The sequence below is a fragment of the Acipenser ruthenus genome, chromosome 6 (assembly GCF_902713425.1).
Source record: "Acipenser ruthenus chromosome 6, fAciRut3.2 maternal haplotype, whole genome shotgun sequence".
NCBI classification, from domain to species: Eukaryota; Metazoa; Chordata; class Actinopteri; order Acipenseriformes; family Acipenseridae; genus Acipenser; species Acipenser ruthenus.
The window spans coordinates 67224217-67245242 of record NC_081194.1 but is presented as its reverse complement, the minus strand read 5'-3'; the positions used below and the strand labels follow the sequence as shown (position 1 = coordinate 67245242).

General features: G+C 38.8%; 1 protein-coding gene across 1 annotated transcript in view; it reads right to left on the bottom strand.

Annotated features, from left to right (window-relative positions):
* Positions 1-21026, bottom strand: part of ldah (lipid droplet associated hydrolase) — a 111649-nt gene that overhangs the window by 65781 nt on the left and 24842 nt on the right. The window lies entirely within an intron of this gene.

The following is a 21026-nucleotide window of genomic DNA, read 5'->3' as shown; positions in this document are numbered from 1 at the left end:
TCTGTCAAGAGAAAGTTCAGAGCAGTGTGTCCTTCAAAAAATGTAGGCAAGATTGAGTGATACACATTATGTAAGCATTTACTCTACAGAAATAGTTATTTCTTTGAAAATGTTGAAGAAATACTTACATTAGCATGTAAACCGTAATATATATTGTAGAAGGAATGAGGTATACAGAGGGTACAATAAAGTAAATGAAGTAAAAGGAACGGTTGTACCAAAATGAAATCGCTGTATAAAGGAGATGAATGTGTTGCTGGTTGTTTTTAAATCCCGTTGTGAGAAGTAAGGGATAGAGTGAACTACAGAACCCATAATCATTAGCGTGACCAGTCAATGCATACTGGGTAATTAGCGCAGGTTTAAATGGACTGGCGAAGCTAATGAGGGGGGGTCGTAGGAACGGTGGAGAGTTCCGTGTTGATTGTAGAGACGGCGAAAATCTACAATATTAAATTTGTTGAAGTAGTTGGAGACGGCGTACGGTGGAAGATTTAAATTGAACAACGAAGCACAGTTCAGTTTATGAAGAAGGAAAGCTGTAAGCTTTCTTTTATTAACCTGAAGAGGCACTTCGGATTTATAAAAACAACCAGCAATTGAAACGTCTTTTAAGTTGGACGAAGTACAGAGGCTTAAAGGAAGGGTATGTAAACCCAGGTTTTGCATTGTTATTCATTCGCTGTTACCAGACAGACGGCCTGTGTTAATGTGTACAGGGAACTGGCGTTCTTTGTGGGACTGACTGATTGTTAAGTTTCCTGCGGTGCACTAACATCACCGAGGACGCTGCTGGAAAAATACCACACTGCTTGTGCACGCAGAAAGTGCGCGTCTGTTCTTGTGAGACGTGAAGTAACAGCGTGTTTAATTCTTTTTACTCAACGGAGTGGATTTACCATGCATATAAGTCAGTGACTGTTATACCTCTGAGCTACGGGGAACAAAGGCTGAGAGGAGCAGAGATTGGCGCACACGGTGTACAGTGGAAGAAAAAACACCGTGTGCTTTATTTGAAGTACTGTTTTATTAGTTGTGAGGATTGGTCTCTGGACGGTATACTTTTTAACTTTAAGACCTGCAGCATATAAAGGACTTCCACCAAGTACCAGGAGGGGCAGTCGTGTCCACCCTGCAGTACAGGACCTCTGTAACCCAGGAGCAGCAGAGCGGAACCAACGTACTCGCTGGAGGAGGGGTGGCCTGTCTGTGCACTGCCTCTAGAGGGGACTGGAGGAACTGTATGCAACGCAGGAATAAAGTAACTGTGGTTTATAAGGGTTGGGAGTGCCCACTAGAAAGCTGAACCTACTCACCTTGCAGTTCCACGCCAGGAGGTTTAAGTGGATGGTGAGCGACGGACCTGAGACAATCCTGAACTTTATTACGTGTATGATTTACTCCCTCAAGACTACAGGGACACTCTATGTTGTGTTGTGGATAACGCAGAAAGAGCAGCAGCACAATAAAAGTTACTGTAGTTTTGCATTTCCTGTGTGGCGTCCATCTGTTCACCCTGTTCTACACCTTCTGGCTATCCAACACATTACGTAACTAATACCAACCGGGTTACACTTGGTGGCAGCGGTGGGATTGCCAAAACTGCAGGATTCAACTACAGTACCCACCTGACCGTAGAACACCATTGAACATGGCAAACATGGACGTCTTGCTACAGACCATGATAAACATGGCCAGTGCGCAACAGGAAGCAAACCGGTTGCAGAATGAACAGATACATGAAGCAAGGGTAGAAAGAGTGGCTATTTTTCAACGGTTGGAACAAGTGGCTACAGCCCCTACTTCCTCTACTCCATCTGCAACCAATGCATCAATCAGGTCAACACATGTCCTGAACAAGATGACGAGCGGAGACGACATCGAGGCCTATCTCTTAGCCTTCGAGAGGACTGCAATCCGAGAGGGCTGGTCACGTGATAAGTGGGCCGGAATTGTCGCACCTTTTCTGGTTGGAGAGGCCCAAAAAGCTTACTTTGACCTGGCTCAAGAGGAAGCTGACAGTTACGACGTACTCAAAGCTGAGATCTTAGCCCGGGCTGGGATTACTACTGCTTTGAGAGCCCAAAAATATCACGCATGGAGCTACAAGATGTCACTACCGCCAAGATCGCAAATGTTTGATCTCATCCACTTAGCCAAGCGGTGGCTAAAACCAGATGAGAACAGCAGTCACCAGGTTATTGATCTCCTGGTGATGGATCGATATCTCAGAGCCCTTCCATCGCCTATGAGAAAGTGGGTGGGCCAAGGAGATCCAACTACACTGAATGAGTTTATCTCATTGGTGGAACGCCAACTAGCGGCCGAAGAGTTGGTGCGCACAACTGCGAACCCCAGTCCTAAAACTTCAACACCTGACCCGGTGGAAAGGAAGCAGCGCGTCTACTTCAAGACGGGTAAGCCCTCTACAAGGGGTAATGAAGAGCGGCATACAGTCGTGAAGGGACAAATGCAGGGGGCGGGGCGTGGTATAACATGTAAACGAGAGGGAGTTGATTACTCTTTTTACAAATGTTATAAATGTAATGCAATGGGTCACATTGCTAGGCACTGTCCGCAGACGGAAGAGCCTATGCAGTGCAATATGGGGCATCACTTTTGTGGTAGCATTGTAATACCAGGGAAGCTGGAAGGCAAAGCTCCCTATGTAGCAGAAGTAGGTATAAATGGAACCATAGTTAACGCTCTCATTGATACTGGTAGCTCATTAACGTTAGTAGCAGCAGATTTAATAGCTACAAACCAATTGGACAATAATTTCACCATAGGTATTACATGTATACATGGGGATGTGAAATGTTACCCCACCACTCTGGCTACTGTGTTATTTCAAGGGCAAGTGTACACTCTGAGAGTGGGTGTGGTGCGCAGTTTACCCCATCGTGTAATCCTTGGTAGAGATTATCCAGGATTCAAAGACCTGGTAACCATAAAGAGGGAATTGGCATGCCCAAAGCTAAAAGATACAGTAGGGAATACTACTGATGAGAGTCTAGCAACATTGTTTCCATTTAGCGATGCATCCTTGTTTGAAGGGCCACGGCCCCATAAAATTTATAAGAGTCGTCGACAAAGACGCCTAGAAAAATGGAAAGTGTCACTAGGTAGAAATGTATTGGTGGGAGAAGTTGGAAAAAGGGCGGGGAAAGGTGTAAGCACCCAGTGCTCCCCCAATGACATATTAGAGGAAACTGGTGAAGAGGTTGTGGAGATAAATGACGGTGGGGTAGACAATTGGTATGATACATTTTCTCCTTCAACCAGGAATTTTGGGCGGGATCAAGCGCAGGATCCCACGCTAATAAACATTAGAGAGAAAGTGGTTTCTATTAATGATGTGCCCGTGGAGAATGTAACTGTTAACCCACAAGAGCATTATCTCATTAAAAATGACTTGTTGTATAGGGTTACGGTAATTAATGGTAATCAAGTAGAACAGCTGTTGGTACCCAAGGCATATCGTTTACTAGTGTTAAAATTAGCACACAATCATTTGTTTGGTGCCCATTTGGGAAGTGAGAAAACATTACAACGTATAGTGCAAAGGTTCTATTGGCTAGGGATTAACAAAGAAGTAGAACGGTTTTGTAAATCCTGTCCTGAATGTCAAAGAGCTAGCCCCAGACCTAGTTTCAGAGCTCCTCTACAGCCTATGCCTATTATAGAGGTACCCTTCGAAAGGATAGCTATGGATCTGGTAGGTCCGCTGAATAAATCAGCTAGGGGACATGAATATGTTCTGGTAATTTTAGATTACGCCACTAGATACCCTGAAGCGATTCCTTTACGGAATATGGCATCAAAAACCATTGCCAAAGAGTTAATCCAGGTATTTTCTAGGGTGGGAATCCCCAAAGAGATCCTGACGGATCAAGGGACCCCGTTCGTCAGTAAACTGATGAAAGATTTGTGTAAATTGCTGCAAATAAAGCCGATTAAAACATCTGTTTACCATCCACAAACGGATGGATTAGTAGAACGTTTTAATAAAACCCTTAAATCAATGTTAAGGAAGGTGATATCCAAGGATGGGAAAGACTGGGATTTACTGTTACCCTACTTAATGTTTGCAGTTAGAGAAGTACCCCAATCTTCCACAGGCTTCTCGCCATTTGAATTGTTGTATGGGCGTCAACCACGGGGAATATTAGACGTTGCCAGAGAAACGTGGGAGGAGCAAAACAAAGTAGGTAAAAATATAGTGGACCACATTATCCAAATGCAGGACCGGATAGATAGGGTCACTCCCATTGTCACTAGTCACCTTAAACAGGCACAGAGGAAACAGGCAGTGCAGTATAACAAGCTGGCTAAAGTTCGTCAGTTTAACCCTGGAGATAGAGTGATGGTGTTAGTCCCTACTCCAGAAAGTAAGCTCTTTACCCATTGGCAGGGACCTTATGAAATTATCGAGGCAGTGGGGCCAGTAAATTATAAGGTGCGCCAACATGATAAGCGTAAGAAGGAACAGCTATATCATGTTAATTTATTAAAGCCATGGGTAGATAGAGAAGCTTTAACAGTTGAAACTGGACAGGCAATTCGCAGTCCGGAGACACCCGTAGAAAATAATATGGAGAAAGGTGGTAAAGAGGGTCAAATAAACGTAGGACCGGACCTTGCAGAAAAACAGGTACAAGAAGTACGTAGAATGGTACAATGGCACAGTGAAGTGTTCTCCTTAACACCGGGCCGAACAAGTGTTATAGAGCACGACATTGTGACAGCCCGGGGTGTTAAAGTTAGAGTCAGACCATACCGCATACCGGAAGCAAAGAAAGCAGATGTTCTGAAAGAACTAGAGTTAATGAAAACCCTAGACGTAGTCGAAGAGTCGCATAGCCCATGGAGTAGCCCAATTGTCATGGTGGCTAAGCCCAATGGCACTTGGCGCTTTTGTAATGACTTCCGACAGTTAAACGCTGTATCAAAGTTTGATGCCTACCCCATGCCTAGGGTAGATGAGCTTATTGAGAGGCTAGGTAAGGCGAGGTATTTAACAACGTTGGACCTTACCAAAGGATATTGGCAAATCCCATTAACACCGGGTGCACGGGAGAAAACAGCTTTTTCCACACCGTGGGGATTGTACCAGTATAAGGTAATGCCTTTTGGGTTGCATGGCGCACCGGTATCGTTCCAACGCCTAATGGATAAAGTTCTAAGACCTCATTTAGAGTATGCCTCTGCGTATATTGATGACATTGTCGTGTTTACAGAGTCGTGGGAAGATCATTTAAAAAAGGTGGAAGCCGTTTTGGGTAGCTTAAGGGACGCAGGTTTAACAGCGAACCCTGAGAAGTGTTATGTAGGCTTGAAAGAAGCAAAGTATTTAGGGTATGTGGTAGGTGGTGGTATTATCAAACCTCAGGTCAGTAAGGTAGAAGCCATAAAGAGCTGGCCAACCCCGCAAACAAAAAAGCAAGTGAGGGCATTTTTAGGTTTGGCAGGGTATTACAGGAGGTTTGTACCAGAATTCTCAACCATTGCAGCACCACTAACTGATTTAACTAAAAAGTCAGCTTTGAATAAGGTTAACTGGACCACGGAGACGGAGGCAGCGTTCCGGGAGATCAGTAAAATATTGTGTAGTGAACCAGTATTAACGGTACCTGATTTTGCAAATAAATTTATCTTGCAGACAGATGCGTCTGAAATAGGACTAGGAGCAGTACTGTCGCAGATAAAGAATGGTGTAGAGCACCCAGTCATGTATTTAAGCAGGAAGCTCTTGCCTAGAGAGACTCGTTATGCAGTAGTGGAAAAGGAGTGCTTGGCTGTGAAGTGGGCAATTGAGTCCTTAAAGTACTATTTGTTAGGACGAGAATTCATCTTAGTCACTGATCACTCGCCGCTGAAATGGATGAAGGAAAATAAAGAACGGAATGCGAGAGTAACTAGATGGTTTCTAGCTTTACAGCCTTACAAGTTCACAATTGAACATCGTAGTGGTAAGCAGAATGCCAATGCTGATGGCCTCTCTAGAATACATTGTTGGGGTAGTAAGGTCGCTCGAACCGGTAGGTTAGAGCTGAGTGGGAGGATATGTAGAAGGAATGAGGTATACAGAGGGTACAATAAAGTAAATGAAGTAAAAGGAACGGTTGTACCAAAATGAAATCGCTGTATAAAGGAGATGAATGTGTTGCTGGTTGTTTTTAAATCCCGTTGTGAGAAGTAAGGGATAGAGTGAACTACAGAACCCATAATCATTAGCGTGACCAGTCAATGCATACTGGGTAATTAACGCAGGTTTAAATTGACTGGCGAAGCTAATGAGGGGGGGTCGTAGGAACGGTGGAGAGTTCCGTGTTGATTGTAGAGACGGCGAAAATCTACAATATTAAATTTGTTGAAGTAGTTGGAGACGGCGTACGGTGGAAGATTTAAATTGAACAACGAAGCACAGTTCAGTTTATGAAGAAGGAAAGCTGTAAGCTTTCTTTTATTAACCTGAAGAGGCACTTCGGATTTATAAAAACAACCAGCAATTGAAACGTCTTTTAAGTTGGACGAAGTACAGAGGCTTAAAGGAAGGGTATGTAAACCCAGGTTTTGCATTGTTATTCATTCGCTGTTACCAGACAGACGGCCTGTGTTAATGTGTACAGGGAACTGGCGTTCTTTGTGGGACTGACTGATTGTTAAGTTTCCTGCGGTGCACTAACATCACCGAGGACGCTGCTGGAAAAATACCACACTGCTTGTGCACGCAGAAAGTGCGCGTCTGTTCTTGTGAGACGTGAAGTAACAGCGTGTTTAATTCTTTTTACTCAACGGAGTGGATTTACCATGCATATAAGTCAGTGACTGTTATACCTCTGAGCTACGGGGAACAAAGGCTGAGAGGAGCAGAGATTGGCGCACACGGTGTACAGTGGAAGAAAAAACACCGTGTGCTTTATTTGAAGTACTGTTTTATTAGTTGTGAGGATTGGTCTCTGGACGGTATACTTTTTAACTTTAAGACCTGCAGCATATAAAGGACTTCCACCAAGTACCAGGAGGGGCAGTCGTGTCCACCCTGCAGTACAGGACCTCTGTAACCCAGGAGCAGCAGAGCGGAACCAACGTACTCGCTGGAGGAGGGGTGGCCTGTCTGTGCACTGCCTCTAGAGGGGACTGGAGGAACTGTATGCAACGCAGGAATAAAGTAACTGTGGTTTATAAGGGTTGGGAGTGCCCACTAGAAAGCTGAACCTACTCACCTTGCAGTTCCACGCCAGGAGGTTTAAGTGGATGGTGAGCGACGGACCTGAGACAATCCTGAACTTTATTACGTGTATGATTTACTCCCTCAAGACTACAGGGACACTCTATGTTGTGTTGTGGATAACGCAGAAAGAGCAGCAGCACAATAAAAGTTACTGTAGTTTTGCATTTCCTGTGTGGCGTCCATCTGTTCACCCTGTTCTACACCTTCTGGCTATCCAACACATTACGTAACTAATACCAACCGGGTTACAATATATATATATATATATATATATATAATTATTATTATTTATTTCTTAGCAGACGCCCTTATCCAGGGCGACTTACAATTGTTACAAGACATCACATTATTTTTACATACAATTACCCATTTATACAGTTGGGTTTTTACTGGAGCAATCTAGGGTACAGCAGCAGTGTCCCCCACCTGGGATTGAACCCACGACCCTCCGGTCAAGAGTCCAGAGTCCAGAGCCCTAACCACTACTCCACATATATATATATACTGTATCATTTCTTTATAAGGAACTCCAACCTAGTATCACAATAGTACTTTGGGAATTCAAATAGCAAGTTCTAAATGCACTGAATGAAAATACCTGCTTGAATTGCTATTACATATGTGGTAGGTATGAGATACAAGGCAGAGACAAAGCCATGTAGCCTACAGTATCCACTGAATAACAACATTTATGTTTTCAAGGGACTGTACATATTGCTAAATACCTCAATGGTACCGTACATCTGATTTGTTCATCATGACATTGCATGGCAGGAGTGCATAATACTGCACCTATACTTCAAACCTCAATGTACAGTAAAGGTACACATGACTACTTCAAATATTAATTATTGTTATTAATACCTGTATTAGTTGTCAATAACAACAAAAAACACTTTTTACTGTTAGGAAGCATTAACAAAGGATTAAATGAAAGGAAACCATCAGAAGGCAAGAAAAATACTGGATTCTGGGGGCGTAAAGTTGTCGTTAAGGCAAACATGTGTGTGTGGTGTTGACGCAGGTGCAGGCGAAATTACAGGCATTATTGCAGAGGGAGTATTTTTAACATCAGGTAGTGTGGCAGAGCAAAAGCCTGCCTGTGTGTTTGCTGGGGATTCATGGTGTGTGTGTGGTGTAATTTTGTAGTGCACGGGAGCGGTGTCACGGCCGTAGCCTAAAAAAAACTACACGTCCCCGCAGCCTCTAGGGCCAAATGGGAATCACCTGGGTGCACTTGGGGATTGTTTAAATTAATTATTGCTTAAGTGTTTGTAATTAATATAATGTGGGTGTGTATAAAAGATTATCTTTGTGTGTGTTGGTGGTGGGTACGTTGGGGTTTAGTTAGTGCTCCTTCATGAAGTTAGGTTTTGTTTTGTTTGTTTTGTGTAAATAAAAGTGCTGAACTTTCAATTTCTATGTCTGGGTCTATTTAAAAAGGGCGAAAACGAGCCTCAGCCATATGGCTGTGTTACAGTAGATAGATTACGTTTACAATTAGGCACGCTTAAAATTCAAAAGGTAGAGCACAGCACACAGTCACGCTAAAGAATCAAGAAGTGCAGTTAACATATTTATTGACGGGTGAAATACAATTCAAAGTTGCTGCAGTATGTCCACTTTATTGACATTTCAAATATTTTCACAAAACAAACATTACATTTTAAAGTTGCAGTGTCCAGTGCTAACCCACATCATGAAAAAACAATTTTTTACGTGAAAAATGGCAAAATAAAAGTTGCCACATTTAAATATATATATATATATAAACACGTGAAATTTCCGGTCCACTAAAAAAAAGGACTTTCTATAATCTCTGCAAGTAAGAAATTGCAGTGTCCAGTGTGAAAACACAACATGAAATAATAAATTAACATCCAAAGTAGCACTATAGCATTACAATGTTCAGTACAAAAAAATGGTGCCTGAGTTACAAGCTCTTGCCCTGTCTACATTTCTTTTTTTAATGAAAAAAATCCATAATATGGATTGTAGCGTAACAACAGGAAAGCGCAATCAATCAAACTGCGGAGTCTGTATACATCCAGTCTTATTTATATTCTCAAAAGACGACCCACAGTAAGGCAATAGAGAAATGATCACCTTCTAACAGTAGTGGATTCTTTGACATCATTATTCTTCATGTACCTTCATGATACTCGATTAAAGTTGTTTTATCTGTCAGTATTTATTTTACTGTATTTCTGTTCAAGTCATTATTCCTAAACACTAGCGCTGATTGTCATTTTTCAAAACTATTTCATAGTTATTATTTTCTTACAGTTCATGGAGTGAATTCTACAGTGTACAGCAGGGGTCTCCAATCTTGGTCCTGGAGAGCCCCTATCCAGCAGGTTTTCTAGGTGTCTTTACATCATCAGTGGCTAAAGATCTGGAACACCTGTTACTCTTGACTAATTAAGCCAATAATTGGTTCAATTAAGTAACTGAGAGATTGGTTGAAATGAAAACCAGCAGCCACAGTAGCTCTCCAGGACCAGGGTTGGAGACCCCTGGTGCACACAATTGTACAGTTGCCCTTCTGTTGTTCAAGTTCAAAGTACATGGTGCTAACAAAATATTTCCTTGTACTAGCCTACAGATGCCTTGACCAGACTGCACCCAGCTACCTCCAGACCCTCATCTCTCCCTACACCCCCACTCGACCTCTCCGCTCCGCCTGCACTAGAAGACTGGCTCTACCTCCGCTACGCTCCCCTGACTCCAGAGCCCGCTCCTTCTCCACTCTTGCTCTGCAGTGGTGGAATGACCGTCCTACAGATGTCAGGACTGCCCAGTCCCTGACCACATTCCGGCGCCTCCTTAAGACTCACCTCTTCAAACAGCACCTGTAGAACTCCTCTGTTTGTATCCTGGGACACTATCACCCTTCATTTAAATGTGCTTTATTTCGCTCTTATCTGCCCCCTATTTTACTGCATTTAATCCTGTACTTCAGAATACTGTAATCTGCCAAGTGTTTAACCTGTAGTATTTTGTATTTAATCATATCCTGATGCAACTATCACTATTTAATCATATCCTGATGTAACTATCACTATTATCTGCTGTATTATTGAATTGTGGTTTGTCACACTTGAACAAAAGTTATTGTATTTCTTGCTCTTATTGTATTACTTGTATTGTAACACTTGAAATGTATTTGCTTACGATTGTAAGTCGCCCTGGATAAGGGCGTCTGCTAAGAAATAAATAATAATAATAATAATAATAATAATAATAATAATAATAATAATAATAATACTGTACCAGCTCCACTAGTATGTATTGCCATAATTTCATAGGTAATTGACAGTATGGTAAAGATTTTTCTTCACTAAGCTGTTAGTGAAGAAAAATTGGTCATTACTCTTCTGGTCAACTTCGAGAAATCAATAAAGGAACGCGGACGACCTTGAAAATACATCTGTAATGGAAAATGTGTGAAGCTTGTGGGATGTAAAGTTGTTTTTTTTTTGTTTTTTTTTTAAGAAAATAAATGGTAAACATTTTTTTTCTTTAAAATGTACACTGAAGAATATTTGATGAATAGATACAGTTACTATATATATATATATATATATATATATATATATATATATATATATATATATATATATATATATATATATATATATCTTTGCTTGTTATTACATGTCATATTAACATCTATTCAAGATTATTAAAGGCATGCTTTAATCTTATTTTCTGAGGAGGTTTCTTGATCAGCTGTGCAGATCACTTGATATTGCCGGCACTGGGAATGTGCTCAGTCCACTAACACAATAATCTTTCAGCTACCAAGCTAATCTCACAGCTGGAATACATTTGCCCTTGATATCAGAGAATGCGGAAGATGTAACATGTTCAGCAAAGATTTAGTTATTACTTAGAAAAATAGTGCAATCATAAAGTTTGTCAATAAAATATTTAACTTTTTTTTTTTTTTTTTAAAAAAGGAGTGCCTCACAGATTATTATTTTTTTAACCATCACACAAAAGAAGTGAGTGTGCAAATACCTCTGTGTCTGACTTACTGCAAAAATAAATGCTTATCTTGTAATCTATATATTAGCAACTGGAAAAATGAAACACATTTATTGTAAATTGCCATTCATCATTGCAGGCCAGGAAAGAGACACTCAAGTCAGTTACTGTACCCAAATACGGATGCATTCAGCCACCTTTATGGAATATAATGTGTTAGAATCTATCCAAACAAGTTCCCCTGCCCCCTTTTTATTCTCCTCACACATACTTTAACAGTATACCTACTGAGTTACTATTAAGTTTATTTTTTATTTTTTTCACAAAACATATACATTACAGTAGAGTAGTCCTATGTGCACATAGCACCAATTACACCAGCTTTAGAAATTCCCATTCTTGGGTGATCTATCTAACAGAGCACGTTAAAAGAGAAGCTAATGGTTTCTGTTGTGTTGCGCCCTCAGCACTTGTGACTAATGTCTTTTTGGGACAAAAGAAGACTTTTCCCAAGCTAAATGGGAGAGACTACCTAAGGTTTATTTTGGACAAGTTACAGAGATAAGATTTAAAAGGCATCATTATATGCAGCTGCCTGAGTACAAAGACATATGGTGTGGTCATTTGTTGTAGCTGCCATTGATAATGAAAATGCCTACAAGAGAAACCCCTCCAGAAACAAGAACCAGCACAACAATTAGCCTCTTACAGAAACAAATGCACGTGTTACAAGGGCTTAAAACAATATGGTCCCTGTGTGCTCATGTAATCAGTGACACAAAGCATTACTGCAAATGAAAAATTGCTAATAGCTCCTTGGACTACTGCACTCTAGCACCTTCCAATGAAATATCAATCGCTCACTGCAGCTGAGAGCAATGAGGAACTTGGCATTCCCTGTCTAATTTAAGCCCAATCATTTTCACTGTTTTGACATGAGCTGTAAAATATCTCAAACATAGTTTATATAAAGACAGGGTTACTGTACATGTGGAGTAGATCTTAACCCTTAAGGATCCTTATAAACACTTAAAAGTAATCATTGGTAATGGGTTACCAGTCTTGTTCAGAAATATTAGCTAACTGCTAATCATGTTCATATGTCAGTATTGGGACTAACTAAAAACCACTACGAAAGTGAGTAATGACCTTTATCTTTTTCTTTTTTTTTTTACAACAACATTGTATATACCTCGTGCGTACCCTTACCAGAGAATGTTAGTGCTGAAGACCATCCCTTAAAATAGCACCAGCAGGGACTATTGTAGCAGTGGGCCTCCTAATAAACCTAATACAGGCTTCAATCTGCCAATGATCACTTGAGTGTACTTGTCCTAGGTGTGTTAATGTCACTTCTTTTTTTCTCTCAGTAAGCACCTACTTTCTTTGGAGGAATGATCTCAGAATCAAAAATGTGCATTAAGAATTTGTGAAAACCAATGCTGTCAGAAAGAGCCCAGATGCAAATCCCAATGCCATTTAATGAGGAGGTCAACATACAAGTGCACTACTGTAGTATGCTCCTCGCTTGCTTTCCGAAACTCCCATTGGAATATTGGCTGATCTAAACCACAGTCAAGCATAGTCTAATTCAGTCCTTCAGTTGTACTTGGCATTTACTGTATATCTCTGGATCTGAAATTAAGTACAGTGCAAAATGCAAAGATCAAGCAGAGGAACTGGAAACAGTTTGCTAAAGTCCTGTCATATACTGTACTTGCTGAAAATTACCTTATTTATGTTAAAGTGTAAGGTCAACATACTGAACATCTAAAATACATTTTTACATTGAAGTAATATTAAAGAAGATTTACCAGCATTGTATCACATCTGCCAAGTTTATATATATATATATATATATATATATATATATATATATATATATATATATATATATATATAATGTGTGGTGCAGAGATTGTATTCTCTCCCTAAATCCAGAAGACATTTGTTTCCTTATGTTGTTCCTCCACTTGACCACGCACTACATCAGAGACTAACATACACTAGTTTTAAAGCCTAATTTTTAAGACAATAACAGCTCTTTCCAATTATTTAAATGAAGTGTGCCATTTCAGTTGGACAGGAGAGCAGTTGTGGTTGCAATAAATTAGACATACATTATATTTTAGTGCTGAGGCCTGCCCCTGTAAAATATAGTTTTGTTTCTTAATGAAATATGGTTTTGGTTTGATTATAAATAACATTGGTGGGGTTTGTAACAAAAAATGTGTTTAATTTGTATAATTTGAAAATGCTGGATGGCAGGGCTGAGAGGTTAGACCTCCCTGCCTGCCTGTCTGCCTAATTGAAACTTAATGTGCAGCAGGTGGAAAGTGTGAATTGACTGATTAATGATCAATTAACTGGCCACATGCCTTTCAAAAGGAAAGCTGGAACCTGCCTGGAAAGCCAGTCTTTTGTTCTTGGGTTGTGCTGTGCTTTGTTCTCTTCTCTTCTCTGTGTACCAGTGTGGGGGTTCATGACTGTGCGGAGAGCCAGGGAGTGGGAACCAAGTGCATGGCTGAGGACCACAGTGTGTTTATGGTAGGGATTAATTTAGGAGATTTTAATCTCACCAAACTAGTTAGTTTGTGCAGGGAGAAGGTTTCCTGGTGCAGGACCTCCCTTTTAGTGGGAGCAGTGCATGGCCCGAGCTTGTTTTGTAGCTGTTTTTTCCCCCACTGTGTTTTGTTTTATATTTTTGTATTATTATGTACACTGTGTTTATGTATATCCTTTCGCACTAGTGCTACCATTGCTGGAACCCTACTGGCGGCCACCAACCACTGTAACTGCCTGTGATTTAAATAAAACCTGGACGCTTGAGCGTCTCTCTCATCTCTCAGCAACCTATACAGTAACAGAACACACCCATTACATGCACAAACAGCAAAGTACTTGCAAAACTGTAGTGCACAAATAGAGCACAAGACAAGTACATTCATTTTTTATATATATATATATATTTTTTAAGTGGAGACTATTTGACTCAATAAGCAAATACGTAATAAACTGCCGCCTCCTCAAGACTCACTGGTTTAGACTGTACTTGTAGATCTCTTGATCTATCCTTGCACTATTGCAGTAGATATACATTGCTGCACCTTATTGTATTTTAGTAGTATAACTTACTGAGAAACTATACTTTATTTAAATATATATGCATTATAACTCTGCACTGCCCTGTAACACCTATACATTGCCTTGGATTAAGACATCTGCCAAATAAATAAAATAATAATAACAATCATTCTACCCTTAGTATAGGGCAATAGGACTCCAATCATCTACTCTACTGCCCCACCTACTGTAGCCTTTTTAATTGATTTAATAGTTTCTATGTTTTTGTATATGTTGGAGTTCTAAATCTCTCCCAGATGGCTCAAATATGCCTCTCTCTCTCTCTCTCTCTCTCTCTCTCTCTCTCTCTCTCTCTCTCTCTATATATATATATATATATATATGCTTGTTTGTTTTTTTAAATCAATAAAGTAACAGATTGCTGCTGTCCCTGGAGAATAGTAATGAACGCCCCCAAATCCTACAAACGCATTTTACAAGGTCTGTGTTTGTTTAACTTCTGTAGGAAAGCATCATGGCAAGTGTGGGATGTGTAACTGCCCTTCAGTAACTGCTTTTATAGAATCCACATAAAGACAACAGGCTGGTACATATAGACATGTAACAAAAGTACATTAAAAAAAATACTAAGATTAAAAATAAAGCTTATAGCTCTAGCTGAGGCAATCATTTATCTTTTGAAAAAAAATGGTTTAGAGCAAAATTAAAAGCAGAAAGGTAGAACAGGAAAATTATGTCAAAGTTAATATGCACATACATCTGTCAAGCCATCCTCATACTAAGATCAGTGGCTCAACAGGAAGCTGGAATCTGTTCTGTTCAGCACTCCGATTGGGTGCAGCTTGTGAATGCATTCAATCACAATGCAATAACCTTCCAAGTGAAAAATGTTTGCTAATTGTATTTATAGTTTTCTGAGTACATGAGTTTTCTATAGACATACAGACTGAACATCCAGTACCTATGAAATGCATTCATAATAATAATAATAATAATACATGCTATCCCAATTATGTATCCCAACTGTCTCCAAATAGAACACTTTCCTCACCAACATGCGCCAAAAGTGCCTCCTGAGAGAAACAAAATTATGTTTACCAATACATAAATGTCTTTTCTAATTGTTCAAAAGTGTGATTGTGGAAGCCTGCTCTTATTCGTTCGCAGTAAAGAGCAAAACTACAAGACAACCTTTCAAGCGTATGAGTACACAGTGGAACGTTTTTATGGGGAATGTGCGCCATCAAAAGTGATACAAAAAAGATGACCGTTAAAAAAATCATCCCTAAAAACAAGCTTTCCAAAGCTGTAAAATGAAAGTTACAATCAGAAAATAAATTTCCCCTTTAGTCTCAGCCAATCTTTAGTGCCTAAAAATATAAGTGTGACATTTGTGCAAGAGGGATTTGGACATCTCAAAAATATAAATATAATTAAATTAAGAAATAAAACATATAATAACAGGTGACTTAACTAGCCATACAGTAGGTGCACACCCTTTTCATAATCTCAGTCTTAATTTACACTTATAGATTGGATACCAGATTTACTGGTATAGATAACGTTCTTTCAGGTTTATTTATTTGTTTAAATGTTCACATGTTATCATGAAAACAGCGTTAGAGAGCAGGGGATGTTTTTAAGGAAGTGCATGTTTCCTTGAGCTGTTATTTATCAAGGCATTACGTAACACTAAAACACCTTCTTGCTGTTTTCGTCTTTCACTTTGAGGCACTTCATTCTTAACTTCATAATCTTCTCAAAACAACGGTTACTGTCCATTATTAAATGTGTTATCTTACCAAACATTTTTTGGTTTCTTATGTCTGACCCCACCCCTCACCACACACAAAAAGAAAACAGTTCTCACTTCAAGGTGGCCACAGCTCCAATCACCAGTATGAGATCATGCAGAAAAGTACTGAATTAGACAGCATGCCTCAGTGTGAAAGCTTTTCAGTATGAAAACCAGTATATCCTAGCGACCCCAACCAGGCACGAATTGCAGCTAAAATACCACTTGCTGTGGCTGAACACTGACTCTTTATATTAGAAACTGGACTATAATTCTGGATTTTGACCAAAAGAATATGTCTGTCGTGATTTAAAATCCATGTACCCTTTATTAGTCCATTACCATTTACACCCCCCACCATCTTTCTTTAAAAGTTTAGCTCTTGTTCAAGTAACATTTCGTTAATTAAATTAGCAATGTTGGTAAAGATCAGCCCTCTCTTTGAGTACCGTGTTTTCTTTCCTTTTCTGTTTGAACTCTGCTTGCCAAATGCTGAAGAACGTTGCTGGGGAACCTGGGGAACAGGTGAATGCGATTTATATATTCTCTGAAGGGGACTCCTACACATCTACAGGAGATGACGGCTCTACAGTGTTTCAAATTTAGCACTTATTCATGAAGCATGCTTGTGTCTTAGGATTGTGCATTTGGTTTTTTAGCCATGCTTAAAATTTAAGATGACAAAATACAGGAGGATTTGTTAAACAAGGTCAGGGCTTGTTTAAGTCTATAAGATATGGTCATGTTGACTGATGACTGATGATCATTTTCCGCTTGGTGCGATGACATCATCATTGCTACACAGAATAAAATAGTGCTGGAACAAATATCTACATAACACTACATTTCTTTATATATATATTCGCAGGCAAACACCAAGTCTGTTTCCTCAAAAAATGATATAATTGGTACAAATAAAAAAACACCACCACAATGTGTTTTGCCTGGCAGTAATTTACAAGCTTGCCAGAATTTGCACAGCCATTTCTAAAATTACAGGTGAAAAAAGAGCTGTTTAATGTGTGGGCTCTTGACCCTCCATTTTAAAAGTTTTAGACAGCATGAAGTAAAGTGATCGCGAGTCAAAATCAGGCAATACAGATACAGGGCCATCACTCAGAAATTCCTCACGCTTTCCAACACTCACCCAGCTTGTAAAGTAAAATGTTACGTGTAGTGATCAACATTTTTTTATTATTATTATTATGTTGTGATCTTATTTTCTGTTATATGTAATGTATTTTTTTTTTTTTTTTTAAATTGTACAATGCCCCCTTTTCCACATTTATGTTATTTCAATTTTTGTTTGAACTTAAACAACCATATGGCATCCTTTGTTTTTGGGTTAATTCAGTGGGGGGAAAAGTAAGACTTAGTCTTACTTATGGATTTTTAAACTGTATTTTTTTTACGTTAATGCGGTATTACATATAATAGCTCTAAATTTCAAATGGACATCTGAACAAGAAAATACCAGCACTAGAATAAAAGGATACTGGATCCACTAAAGCAAAATCAGCTGAAAAATACACATTTATGTCTCCCATTCTCATTGCTTAAAGTTCTCTTTCTGGACTGAAGGCTTCCCAAAATGTAGCCCAGACCTGGGCTGGCTCACTATGGCAGCCTTTCTTTTTAACATTTTTGAAGATTTAGAGAGCTAAGGCTTTAAAACCAAGAAAAAGCAGAACCTCTGTCATTATGGATTACTGAACTATAACAAACACAGGCTCTTCCCAATGTCTAGCTTCCTTTTTTTACATATACAAGGCTTTAAACAGAGAATATAAACAACAAAAAAGCAATCTTTTGAGAGATGGTCATTTCTGTTGATTAAATCCAGTACCGTTAGAATAACTAGGTCAAAATAAATGCTACTCTTATATGGTGTTTTATGTTGATTTCCTATGATTGCTACTATCACTCTTTACCTGCTTAAACAGGTTCATAGATCCCCAAACTGTAAACCCAGCACCTGTCCAACAAACATGGATTCAAAACAGGACGTAACAACGTGGGTAATTGGTGTTGATAACACAGATCACTGTGAAATGAGACCACTTCTTTAGCAAGCAGAAAGAAAAACCTAATTGCTTGCTTTTAGTTTTTGTACAACTTAGACAACATTACTATGAATTAGATTTTATTCAAAAATTTCAAAATGAAAAATGTTTAGAATACAAAAATAATTATGTTACAGATAAAATATACTTTTGCAATGCACTGGTCTAATCTTTAAATCTGTTTTCACTTTTTGCAACCTGGGCAGTGTAAAGAAAGGATATCAGGTTGCTAAACACCAGCTGACATGTGGACAATGGCCATGTCATAAAAGTTAACAGTGGTCACTTAAAATGTGTGAAGGGTCCACATGACTTCTAATCATTGTGGCTCCTTGGCCAGCAAGTGTGAACATAAACACCTTGAAATGACAGGCACTAACAATAAAATAAGCACATACTTTTGTAAAAATAAAAAAAATTAAACCAGGCGCAAATCCTAGATGTAATTTATTTTAGGATTTGCACATTCTCTAAAGGTGACATTAAACAAAGATGTCGTAAAGATAATTTAAATTAAAATCTGGTTCTAGAACTGACGACAGCTATTGCTAGAAAAGGTCAACATTCAGAAGTGACTGAAAAGACAAACATGACATGTTTATTTTAGAGATAGAACAAACTACATGCTATCTACCCTGCACAGTGACCCAGACAAATTATTAGGTCCTAATGGTATTTTATTCAGTCAAGGAAAGAGGTGTTTACTTTCTGTCTTAAAGAGATCAGTAGGTCAAAGTATCAAATACCACCGACAGTTCAAACAGACAGAATGCAAACACCAGGTTGTAAGTGCTGTTAACATGCCTTCACTGCTCCCTCTTGTTAGGGTCAGCTAACAAAAGTTAAAACACTCCCTCTATGGGTAAGGACTAGATTAAGAAGTTTAGCAAAGCAACAGAATTAAAAAAAAAGAAACAAAAATGCTTGAGATTTTAAGTATAGAATATCTAGCATAAAATATTTGTGAATATTCCAATCAAATCCCTTTTAATCAAAGCCATTAAAAAAAAAACCCTCAGTGCTGTATGTCCAACATGTTTAATCTATAGTCATTGAAACAGGTTTATCATGAACCTAACCTTCAACCCTCATCTTCAAAATTATGTTGATTCCAGAAGAGAATTCCAGTAGGCTGTCTCTACACAGCAGAAAACTCCCATGACCTCACTATAGTAGCCATATTAGCCATATTGTCACCAGCACATTTAGCATGCAGTGCTTATACAATCTTGCAAATATGAAGTCACGATTTTAAATCATTTTTGAGACTTGGGAACTGTGGTAGCAGCAGCTTAGTAATATAACTGGCCTGAAGAGTTTATAAGGGACTGAAAATATGCAGTTATAATCCAAATTAGTTGTATTATTTGCAAATAAGTTAATACAACCTTACTTAGTGGAACAGTATACATGACAAAATGACAAAAAGACATACTGTAGATATTCCCCTTTTTTCAAAAAAATTAATTCCTTGCTAAGGAACTGGACATTTTGCTGCATTTTACTTACCATAAACATGATCCACAATCGCCGGTTCAAATCTGACCTGCAGATTGCTTTGTAAGTAAATTACATAAAGTACTATTTCTATTCATCAAAATAAATATCTACTTTCCTAGGTAATGCCCCCATTACTGTTCTTTTATTTAAAGTAAATGAATACATTTTGTACAGTGTATCAAAATTCAGGCTTATCAAGAGAATTAAAAGCATAAGAAATTTCTACTCCAGAGGAAAATCCTGTTTCATACAGGATATGTTATATAGGCAAAAACGTAATTTAATAAGCTACTGTTTCTAAGTTCTATGTAGTTACTGATGACAGACAAACACACAGACAGCTTTATTGAACCCAGCATTGCAACAGTTATTTCAGGCATTTTCTCAACTAGCAGTAGATGCTTTCCATCAAATGAACCAGCTGCCCAGAGGGGCCCCAAGAATCAGGAGAGCTCACGCTAGGTCCGGTTTGCAGGGAGTGTTATTTTACAAGTAATTTGCCACATGCAAGAGTCCTGTGCGTGGTACATGATAAACCTTTCTAATTTGTAACAGAACTCTATAAAATCAATGTAAAGGGTTGACCATAGCAATACAAAACTGCATTGGTACATGGCATAAAGAAACATTCTTATTTGAGTACTTATTATAGTACTGTAATGCTAATAAAACCTCTATCATGCAGGTGTAGTCAAAATGAACAATTAACAGATGTCCCAGCATCTTACTGTATTTACTTTATATTGCTATACATTTTTTCAATTTAACATGCAGCTCCTCATGATGATGCATGCAAACCACATTGAAATGAAGCACAAAAATTGTGGTTCACAAACTACAGCCAGTATTTAAGTCTAAACTCGTGCAATCCAGAATTAGAAAATTCTGTCATCTATATAACCTTCCACGGTATTTGGTTTTCAATTCAATGTTTTATTTCTGTTTTTCATTATATCATTGAAACTTATTTTTAAAAAGTAAAAGCCCAGTAATGTCCAAATAAATATTTTCTGCTCTGAAGACCTTAACTAGATGCTTCAGTAGTGAGTTACTGTAGTTTCCCATAAGGGCCTTTGCATCACCACTGTGAGACTAAAAGGTACAGTAAGAGAGATAATTACATTCAAAATCTGTGCGAGCAGCCATATTAGGTCAAAGGTCAATTTTATGGTCAGCAACACGGTTAGACAAACTCTTATGGGAATGCTTAATAATAATTATGGTCTTGTCCAGCCTCTACCTATTACATTGATTCCATGACTCTCGCAAACTGGTCAACACTGCAGCAAAACACATTACCCTTAATCCAAGGGTAAAACTTAGCAAGAATAGGGGCTTAACTGCCCTGTAAACGAAG